At 43.4% G+C, this 10,767-nt stretch overlaps 1 protein-coding gene across 1 annotated transcript in view; it reads left to right on the top strand.

Annotated features, from left to right (window-relative positions):
- The window catches only part of FBXO42 (F-box protein 42), an 80,992-nt gene continuing 73,609 nt past the window's right edge, over window positions 3,385-10,767 (top strand). The window contains exon 1 of the mRNA XM_003127635.5: window positions 3,385-3,619. The gene's annotated coding sequence lies outside the window, so the exon portion shown is untranslated. The remainder of the gene's footprint in view (window positions 3,620-10,767) is intronic.

The raw sequence follows: 10,767 nt of genomic DNA, 5'->3' as shown, positions 1-10,767 counted from the left end.
TAATCATCCTTTCCCAAAACACAAAAGCAGGAGAAAAAACTTTGTGAATTTTTTCTTACTGACATATCTGCAGGCCTCACAATATTAAAAACATGATTTAGTAGTGTTGTATTTGGCTGCTCTAATCAAGTTATCTTAGAATATGTTCATTAATCTCTCTAAAGTGACAGCTTCAAAGACTATTAACTAGTTTCTTTTTTGGCTGCACCTGCAGCATGTTGAGGTTTCCAGGCCTGAGATCAAACCCACATTATAGCAGCATCCCAAGCCACTGCAGTGACAATAATGGAACCTTAACCCCTGTTCCACAAGGGAAGTTCTACTAGTCTATTTATAAGTTAAAGTAACAGAATTCCCACTGTGACACAGTGGGTTAAGGACCTTGGCAGTTGTTGCAGCTGTGGCATAGGCCACAGATGTGGCTCAGATTTCAGCCCTGGCCTAGGAACTTCCACGTGCCTCGGGTGAGGCAGGTGTGGGGGTCTGGAGTGAGGGTGAAGTGACCTGAGTGGCCAACAAATAAAAATAAATAGGAGTTTCTGCTGTGGCGCAATGGGGTTGGCAGCCTCTCTGGAGTGCCGGGCCGGGACGAAGGTTCAATCCCTTGCCTGGCACAGTGGGTTAAGGATCTGGCATTGCTGTAGCTGCAGCTTAGGCTGCAACTATGTTCAGATCTGATCCCTGGCCTAGGTACTCCACATGCTGCAGGGTGGCCAAAAAAGAGAATAAATAAGTAAATAACATGCTTACTAATTCTCTGGTTTCATGACTTCCGGTCTCTGGAATATCAGTCATCTCTGGGTCTGCCCTCAGTCCACTGCTTTTATCTAGATACCACCCACTGTTGGTGACTCCCAAAGTTGATTCTAGCCCCGAACTGTCCTGATATTTTCAATTCATACAGGTAGGTTCAGGTAGATTTCTTTTTTTTTTTTTTTTTTTTGTCTTTTTAGGGCTACACCCATGGGATATGGAAGTTCCCAGGCTAGGGTCTAATCGGAGCTATAGCCACCGGCCTACACCACAGCCACAGCAAGGTGGGATCTGAGCCATGTCTGAGACCTACACCACAGCTCATGGCAATGCCAGATCCTTAACCCACTGAGTGAGGCCAGGGATCAAACCCCCAACCTCATGGTTCCTAGTCGGATTCGTTTCCGCTGTGCCACGACGGGAACTCCAATACAGGTAGGTTTCTTATTGGCACTTAATACATATTCCTCTAGCAGCTCAGATATTATAAAATACCACTGTTCACAGCTTGACCAACTTCAAAGATAAAGGATTTTGTCTCGTTCACTCTCTGGAACTATATTTACTTTGAATACATCTTCCTGTGAATTCATTCTTTTAATTATCCACACTGAGCTTTGGCAGCAGCATAGTGGATGGATCAGCATCACCTGAGTCTCACTCTTGGGGTTGTGATTAGTTTTTCACAAACGAAGCCTTGAAGGTGTTTCAGGCTTTGTAGTTACAGCATGTAATCAGCAGAGGGAGATAGTTTCTTACAATTTTGTTGCTTTCGGCAATGAGCTTTAAAGGAATTGGTGGAGTTCCTTTGTGGCACGGAGGGTTAAGGATCTGGTATTGTCACTGCAGCAGCTTGGGTCTCTGCCAGGGCAGGTTTGGCCCAGGAACTTCCACATGCCACAGGCGCTGCCACCCCTCCCCCCAAAAAAAACCCCAAAAAACAAAAAAAAAAACAAATGAATTTGTTGGGCATTCCTAAAACTGCATCTTCTAAGAGACCAGAAAGAGAGATCTTGGAGATCATTTGAAGATGCTGCAAAGGAAATAGCTTTTGTTTCACCAAATGTGTCATTGTGGGGCTAGCCCTAATCATATAGGCCTCCTGTGATCTGGGGCAAGTTCCTTTCTCATCTGTAAAATGAGGTGATGGAACCAAATAAGGACTAAAACTGAGGAAGTAACAATAGCTAGTAATAAAATAGAACAATTATAATAATTTTAAAAATTGAGGGAGTGGCAGTTTTTTCCTCCAGGGAGAATGCCCCAAAAGTTGAGGCAGTGGCATATATGGGCACAGGTAGAAACCCTAAAGCATGAGCTTCTCTTCCTTGTGAAATATGTTTGTTGTACCATTCAAGTTGGGGGCTTAGCGATCGGCACTCAGAACTGCAGGCACCTTTGATAACACCACATGAAGCACTCTGATAAGTGATAGGAATACAGGAGCAAAGCCCACAGTGAGAAAACTTCCCATTTGATTTCCAAGCTGAGGCAATGCAGACAATTAAGAAATAAATGGCAACTTACCAATTTTTTTTCTTTTTCTGCCACCCTCGAGGCCTATGAAAGTTCCCAGGCCAGGGATTGAAAGAGCCACAACCGCAACAACACTGGATCCTTAACCCACTTCGCTGGGCCAGGGACTGAACCAGCACTGCCTCAAAGACAAGCTGGATCATTAACTCACTGCACCACAGTGGGAACTTCTGCTTCATTGCTGCTTTGTTTTTAACCACAAAAGACTGGAAACAAATTAAATGCTCACTACTGGAGGAATTTTTTTTCTTTTTTTTTTGTCTTTTTTGCCACAGCTGCGACCTATGGAAATTTCTAGGCTAGTGGTTGAATCAAAGCTGTAGCCACCGACTTAAAATGCTGAGCAAGGCTAGGGCTCGAACTCTCATCCTCATAGACCCTATGTCAGGTTCTTAACCCGCTGAGCCACAGTGGGAACTCCTGCTTCAGTTTTTAGATGCAAGGGTGACAAGTGAAGCCCTTAGGCTGTACAGATAGTTCATAAAGGCTCTCTCCTACACACCAGGTTGCTCCCTTGGAAGGGGGATTTTCCTGGAATCCACCTACTCAGTACAAGAGCCTGGGAACTAGTTTCTGAGTTCAAGTCCTACCTCCCCATCCCAACTCCCCAAGATATGCGGCTCTGGGAAAATGATACCTCCTGTGCCTCAGTTTCCTCATCTGAGAAATGGGGCTAGTAACAAGTCATACTGTGTTGGTACACAGTTACGAGAGATTTCCCTCACTTTATATCCAAGAGCACTTCCATCCGCTACAGCCCTCCCCTCTGTTCATGGGGGCCCTCAGGAGGTACAAACGAATTAATTCCACGTATCATATTCTCAGGCCGTTGGGAAAATTGTCTAGTTATCCCAGGCTGTGCAAAGGAGAGTGAGTGCAGTTCTAAGGCCGTTTGTAGGGACCCGAGGGAGGCGGGCGTAGAAGCACGACATTTCTTCCAGGCTTTGTTTCCCCAGGCGACACACCGACCACGAAGAACCTCGGCGGAGGTCCCGGGTGCGGCACGTACCTTCCCAACTAGGCACCGCCCACAGGTCGCCTCGCGCGGGCCCGCCGAGCTGACGTAAGTGCGCGCGCGTCCTCCGCGCCTATCCCCGGCGCATGCGCGCTCCGTGCTGTCTTCTCCGGGCCAGAGCAGCAGCGGCGGCGGCGGCGTTTGAGTGGAGGAAGATGGCGGCCCCGAGCGACTCGGTGTCCCGCCAGCTGTGAGGAGCCCCGAGTGCTGCAAGCGCGGCCTAGGGCGGAGCGCCTCTGCTCTGGTCCCATCCCTGGCTCCCTCACTGCCTTCGCCAGCAGAGCGTATTTGAGAGCGTGGCGCGGGCTGGACCAGGTGAGGCTTCTTCCTCTCCCTGGGCCGCGGCAGGGAGCCGGCGCCTTCTGCCCTTTATGCCCTGGGTCCGGCGCAGGCCCTGCGCCCGGCACGGGGGTCGGTGACGGCTGGCCTGGGGGCCTTGCTTTGGTCATCCTCGGCCTCCTCAGGTTAGGCAGGGAGGAGGAGAGCCCCTTTCTAGCCAATCCTTGGGATGAGGGCGAACCCGGCCTCTCTCTAGCAGGGCGGTTCTCGTCCTCTCACCGGGGCCACCAAAGGGTGTGTGACCAGAGTAAGAATGGCTTAGGGGGTCTCGGATTATCTTCCACCCCACCCTCAAATTTTTTAAAGCCTTGGGAGAGGAGCCAATGTTCTCCAAAAAATTGGGGCTGCGGAGAGGGGCCAGCATCTCTGAAGCTGCAGTTGCAAAGGGAACATTTTGAAATTGGCTTAAAAAATAAAACACAAGCAGCCTTTCCTACCCTTTAGTTTTTTGAATGTAGCCCTAGCGAAGTAGAAACTGAGGATCTCCTTGATTGAGACAGCAATCCACGTTGTGAGTGTGGAAGGCTTCTGGTGAGAATTGTTTGTAGAGGGAATCGGGGAGGGTGGGAACCAATTGTAAACGGAGAAAAAACAATTGTAAGATCTTGATGGTCTCTGCAAAGTAACTTCGTTGCTTATTGAAGTCCTCGTTCCTTTGGATTCAAACCTTTGGATTGTTAAGATTCGGAACACGCAATTGCTTTGTCTGTTATCTCCCGAATTTTATTAGGAAAATAAAAGCTTAATTTTTAATTGCCAAAGTCTTTGGACTTTCTGTGGTGGGTTCCGATTGCTCAGCGTGAAGATTCAGACACATCACCAATTCTCACTTGCTGGCTGGGACCTTGTATTGTACTTGTTAGCCTTTTTGAGAACTTTTGTTGTTGTTGTTCACATGCTAATTTGGAGACTTTGATTTTGTTTCTCTCACTTAGGCAAGCTGGTTTGAAGCTTGTGGTCTCTTCTAACCGGCTTGAGGAATGATGGCTTCAGTTGCAGTTATGCTGTGGAATTGTTGAGGCTTTGGCTTGGACACACCAAATACCTTTTGTAACTTAAATTTGTTTTGCTTGTGCTTAAGAATGATGACATCATGGGTTTAAAGGGATGAAATTTGAGAGGAAATAGCATCATTTAGAATTGAATACTTAAGATTAAGCCTGTAGCTTTTACAGGGGCCAGTGATGCTCTGTGTCATATCCCTAATTTTGAGCATATTCATGTGTATAATCTAATTGGTTTCCTTTATATTGTATGTTGTCATTTTAGATCCTGAAACTGTTTGCTTTTGGCAAGCCTGGTATAAATACATTACTCAATCTACATTGACCCATGAGTGTTTTGTCTACTTCAGAAAGCTTTTAATTGTTGAAATGACAACTGTTTAGTTTAATACGAGCTAATTCTTTTGGCCGTTTTTTTCTTTTCTTAAAGTCTTTTCCCTATAGATTTTAGATTTTCTTAATGCCTTGGTTAAGGATATAAACCTAAACCAGCAACTTCTCCATTCTAGAAAATTGCAGAGCCACTCTACATTTCAATTTGCTAATAGTCATGAAATTAATGCAGTGAAGCATCCTGGTGGTTTGACATTATGCTTCTTGGCATAATGTGTTGCCTTGTTGTGCTAAATCATCATCAGGTATTGATGCAACTTCGTGACATCCATGACATCACTCACTGTCCAGCATTTTGCCTTTTGCAATTTCTTCCTTCTCAGAGTCACCAAAAAAGGGTTCAGGAAAAAGAGCTTAGGATGCTTCTTAAATGTCTGGTTTCTGGTAGAGCCTTCTCTTAACACTGCTTTATATACTTAAAACCCTTCTGTAAGACTCAGAGCTGTGGGATTGCTCCCTATTGTGAAAATGCTAGCAAGATTTCTGGGTTTTTCGAGAATATTGAGGTCCTGAGGAGAATTTATCTCAGAGATGGACAAATACGTGATTATCTTCGTGATTTCAGGGTTGTCTTAGTCTCTTTATAAAACCAAAAGCCATTTGTTTAAATAATGCCCTTCCCACTTCACAAGACTGTTATGTGAAGCAAAAGAGTAATAATTCTGATAGCGTTTTGTAAAATAGAAGGTAAATGTAAGATTGGTTATTTAATAATCAGTTTTATGAAAATGCCTATTAAGGGCCCTCTGCGTGCTAGACATTTTGAGAAGTAGGTACTCAAGATTCTGAGACAGCTTTTGGTCTCAAGTTGTCTATAGTCTGGTCGGAAGCCAGACTGAAAAACCAGTTAAATATATTATAGAGTAAGAAATGCACTGACTCAACCACGGGAGTCAAGGAAGGCTTCTCAGAGCCAGGGTGCCTTTCCCCAACATTTGCTGATATTCTGCAGGGAAAAAAAAATATGCCTTGTATGAGCAACCTGCTTTTCAAAAAAATTTCTGTCATGAGTTCTTTTCCCCTTTATTCATTCACTGTCATGACACTTCCCACACAGTATGCCCCAGTTATAGTTTCTGCATTCTCAAAAATCCACCAGTCTTGGGAGAACCTTTCCAAGAGTGAGTCACATGAACAGCAGTATACACAAACATTGCAGCAGCAATTAAAATATCTCAGATTACTAAATGGTGACAACTCGAGAGTGATGATACTTTTGTTTCTGTTTTGTAAACTGGCAGAAGGAATACTTTATGATATTAATTTGATCACATTGAATAAATGTTTAGTTGTCAGTCCCTTAAAATGTTATCTATAAGTGGTTATTAGTACTGCCTCCTGTCTCCCAATAATAAATAAAATGAGAAAGTCCTTTTCTTTTTGAGGTGAAGCTGACAGCTTAAGCCAGAACTATATGAAACTATTTTATAGACTCTACTTATGTGGGTCGGGTTGCCTAGCATCTCATATTGAACTTCTTTTCAATATAGGTTTCATCCTAGTGCTTTGGTATTTGAGAATTAATTTAGTATGTTGTCGTGTAACATAGTACAAATTTTATGAATTTTTGGGTTAAGCGCAATCCATAAGTGGTACATGAAGACATACCGTCCATATCTTGCTGAAAATGAGTGCTTTAAGGTAGTGGTTGAAAGAAGAGTGAAGGTGATGTGTTTGTTCATTCTTCTGTATTGTAACAGTTTGTTACATGTAGAAAGATAAGACCTATAGACAAATCATTTTAAAATTTGCCCATGGAGTTCCCTTCCTGGCTCAGCAGAAACGAATCTGACTGGTATCCATGAGGACGCAGGTTCGATCCCTGGCCTCTATCAGTGGGTTAAGGATCCGGCTGTGGTGTAGGTGGAAGATGCGGCTCAGATCTGGTGTTGCTGTGACTATGGTGTAGGCTGGCAACTGTAGTAGCTCTGATTCAACCCCTCGCTTGGGAACCTCTATATGCTGCGGGTGCAGCCCTAAAATAAGTAAGTAAATAAATAAATAAATAAATTAAAAAAATCTTAGTTGTACTGTTGTAGCTCAAGAGCTTATATTTCCTTCCTCATACATGTATTGGAGAGTAGATTTGCTTTGCATTCTGATTGCCTGTATTAAATTTCTACTTTTTAATTTCTAAAGTTTTCTCCTAGGTTTTTAATTTTTTTCCAGTGTTGCTGTTCTGTTTTGCTTCAAAGGTGGAAGGATCTTGTGGTGCTTTGATGCTTGTTTATAGATATATAAATCTGATAAATGTATAGATAGTGTATAAAGCAATAGTTACTTGTAAAATTCTGCTACTCTAGACAGTAACTTAACTTACACAGTAACTTACTTTCTTTTGTCTTCTAGTAATACATAGATTTGAGGTAGCTGGTTTAATTTCTATAAAGGCAAACAAGTTTTACTTTTAGCTACTAATAGTCCCTTAGAATATTCAGTATTTAGGAAACTTTTTCTTCAGCTATTTTAAGGAATTCACTATGGCATACTTTTCCAAATTTGTGTTTCCTTTATTATTTTCGTCTTAAATGTTTGATTTATGTTGCTATATAGAGAACAAGGAATTTTTTTCCAGAATGAATCTCTTGGTGCATTGTTTGGAGAAAGATTGATGTTAATTATGAATTGCTAAATACAGTTTTTACTAAGTGTCACCTCTCCCATCTGCTGGCTTTTCTGATAGAAGTCAAGGGAAAATGGAATTTATCCTTCTATTTTGTATTTATTTTTATTTTATTTTATTTTATTTTATTTTTTTTTGTCTTTTTGCCATTTCTTGGGCCGCTCCCGCAGCATATGGAGGTTCCCAGGCTAGGGGTCTAATCGGAACTGTAGCTGCCAGCCTACGCCAGAGCCACAGCAACGCAGGATCAGAGCCGCCTCTGCGACCTACACCACAGATCACGGCAACGCCGGATCCTTAACCCACTGAGCAAGGCCAGGGATCGAACCTGCAACCTCATGGTTCCTAGTCAGATTTGTTAACCACTGTGCCACGATGGGAACTCCCTGTATTGATTTTTTTTTTTTTTTTTTTTGTCTTTTGTCTTTTTGTCTTTTGTTGTTGTTGTTGTTGTTGTTATTTCTTGGGCCGCTCCCGCGGCATATGGAGGTTTCCAGGCTAGGGGTTGAATTGGAGCTGTAGCCACCGGCCTACGCCAGAGGCACAGCAACGCAGGATCCGAGCCGCGTCTGCAACCTACACCACGCTCACGGCAACGCCGGATCGTTAACCCACTGAGCAAGGGCAGGGACCGAACCCGCAACCTCACGGTTCCTAGTCGGATTTGTTAACCACTGCGCCACGACGGGAACTCCCTGTATTGATTTTTAAAGGTTTTTTACTAGTAGTCTTGTTGTCTTTTGCCAAAAAGCAACAGTGTCGTGTCTTTGTCTTTTTTTGGTTGATCCAGCAGTGTTACGTTTGCAGTCTGTTCTTTGGGACTGCTTTCTTAGCTTTTGCTTTGAGATACCTAATAATATCTTTCCAAATAGATTCTTTGGTCTAGTCAAAATCAAGCAAGCCACTCTCTTCCTTATTATTGAATCTGAAGTTTACTTTTCTGTGGGTCCTTCAAATTTTGATTTGTCTGTCTCTCTGCCTCACCGCTTCCCCCATTGCTTTTTATTTTTCCAGGAAATACAGCTCCCTCTTCTAAGTGTGTTTCATAAATCATAATGGAATTTTGGAATATAATCCCTCATAGAGATGCATGATGGTGTGTGGTTTAGAATTTCACATTTTATTTAACTTAGAAGTAGCTTAATAGTAATGAATTTGAAGACATTATGCTAGGTGAAACAACACACACAAAAATAAATATTGTATGATTACGCTTGTATGAGATACCTAGAATAGTCTAATGCAGAGAGAGAGAGAGTAGAATGGTAGTTGCCAGGAGGTGAAGAGAGGAGGGAATGGGGAGTTACTGTTTAATGGGTAAGGAGTTTGGGGTGATGACTGAGTTCTGGGTGTGGGTGGTGGTGATGGTTACACGATGATGTCAGTGTACTTGATGCCACTGAACTGCCTATTTTAAAATGGTAATTTTAGAGTTCAGTGGAAACAATCCGACTAGGAACCGTGAGGTTGTGGCTTTGATCCCTGGCCTCCACTCATAGGTTAAAGGATCCAGCATTGCCGTGAGCTGTGCTGTAGATCACAGATGCAGCTCTGATCTGGCATTGCTGTGGCTCTGGTGTAGGCCGGCAGCTGTAGCTCTGATTAGACCCCAGCCTGGGAACCTCCATATGCTGCAGGTGCAGCCCTAAAAAGACTAAAGACAAAAAAAAAAAAAAAAAAAAAAAAAGGTAATTTAGGAGTTCCTGCTGTATCACAGTGGGTTAAGGATTGGGCATTGTCTCTGGTGGCAGGGGTTCTATTCCTGCCGGGTGCAGTAGGTTGAGGAGCCAGTGTTGCTGCAGTTGTGGCATAGGTTGCAGTTGCAGTTCAGATGACAACTTCCATATGCTGCAGGTGCAGCCGTTAAAAAGATAATTTTTGCATTAATGTGTATGTAAGCACAGACATACATGGGAAGCATAATGATTTTAATATGCTCTGTGGGCTAGCTTGCTAATAATTAATTAATTGTCTCTTTTTGGCCTCACCCAGGTTAGGGGGTTGAATTGGAGCTGCAGCTGCTAGGCTTCACCACAGCCACAGCAATGCAGGATCCAAGCTGGATCTGTGACCTACTCTGCATTTGCGGCAATGCTGGATCCTTAACTCCCTGAGCAGGGCAAGGGATTTAACCTGCATCCTCACAGGTACTAGTTGGGCTTGTTACCGCTGAGCCACAACAGGAACTCTATGGAATTATTTAGTACTCTTTAAAAAAAAAAATCTTGGCGTTCCCGTCGTGGCTAAGTGGTTAATGAATCCGACTAGGAACCATGAGGTTGCGAGTTTGATCCCTGGCCTCGCCCAGTGGGTTAAGGATCCTGTGTTGCCATGATCTGTGGTGTAGGTTGCAGACATGGCTCTCATCCCGCATTGCTGTGGCTCTGGCGTAGGTGGCTACAGCTCTGGTTAGACAAAAACAAACAAGCCGAAAAAACTCTTGTATTCTGTCACGTAGTTCTGTATTATCTTCTTCAGAATTCCTCAGATTTCCCCGTTTGTTCCTCATTGGATTTGCTGACATTTCGCTAGATCAGGCTTTCATGAGCTGAAGGCAAAATGAAGTACTCCAGTAATTCTTAGCCAGGCCCCTGCTATTTCCTAGTTGTATGATTTCTCTCATCTTCAAAATGGGAGTTACAATTCCTACCTCATGACCTGTGTAAAATATTTAATAAATATCTAACACATGGTAAGCACTCCACGAAAAGTAGTTGCTATGAATTCCCACTGTGGCACAGCAGGTTAAATATCTAGAATTATATGCAGGGGGCGCAGATATGATCCCCAGCCCTGCACAGTGGATTAAATATCTGGCATTGCTGCAGCTGTGGTGTAGGTTGCAGCTGTGGCAGGGTTTTGTCCCCTGGCCCAGGAACTTCCATATGCTTCACCTGGGAGGAAAAAAAAAGTGGTTGCTGTATTTCAGTTTTTCTCCTTGGTAATCTTTAGAAATGATTAAGATTGAAGTGACAGCTGTATGCAGATGACATGATACTATATATAGAAAACCCTAAGGACTTAACCCAAAAACTACTTGAACTGATCAACAGATTCAGCAAAGTAGCGGGGTATGATTAACATTCAGAAATCAGTCGCATTTC

The sequence above is a fragment of the Sus scrofa genome, chromosome 6 (genome assembly GCF_000003025.6).
Source record: "Sus scrofa isolate TJ Tabasco breed Duroc chromosome 6, Sscrofa11.1, whole genome shotgun sequence".
In the NCBI taxonomy this organism is placed as follows: Eukaryota; Metazoa; Chordata; class Mammalia; order Artiodactyla; family Suidae; genus Sus; species Sus scrofa.
Note: the sequence above shows the minus strand (reverse complement) of the source record. Positions and strands in the feature narration are given on the sequence as shown.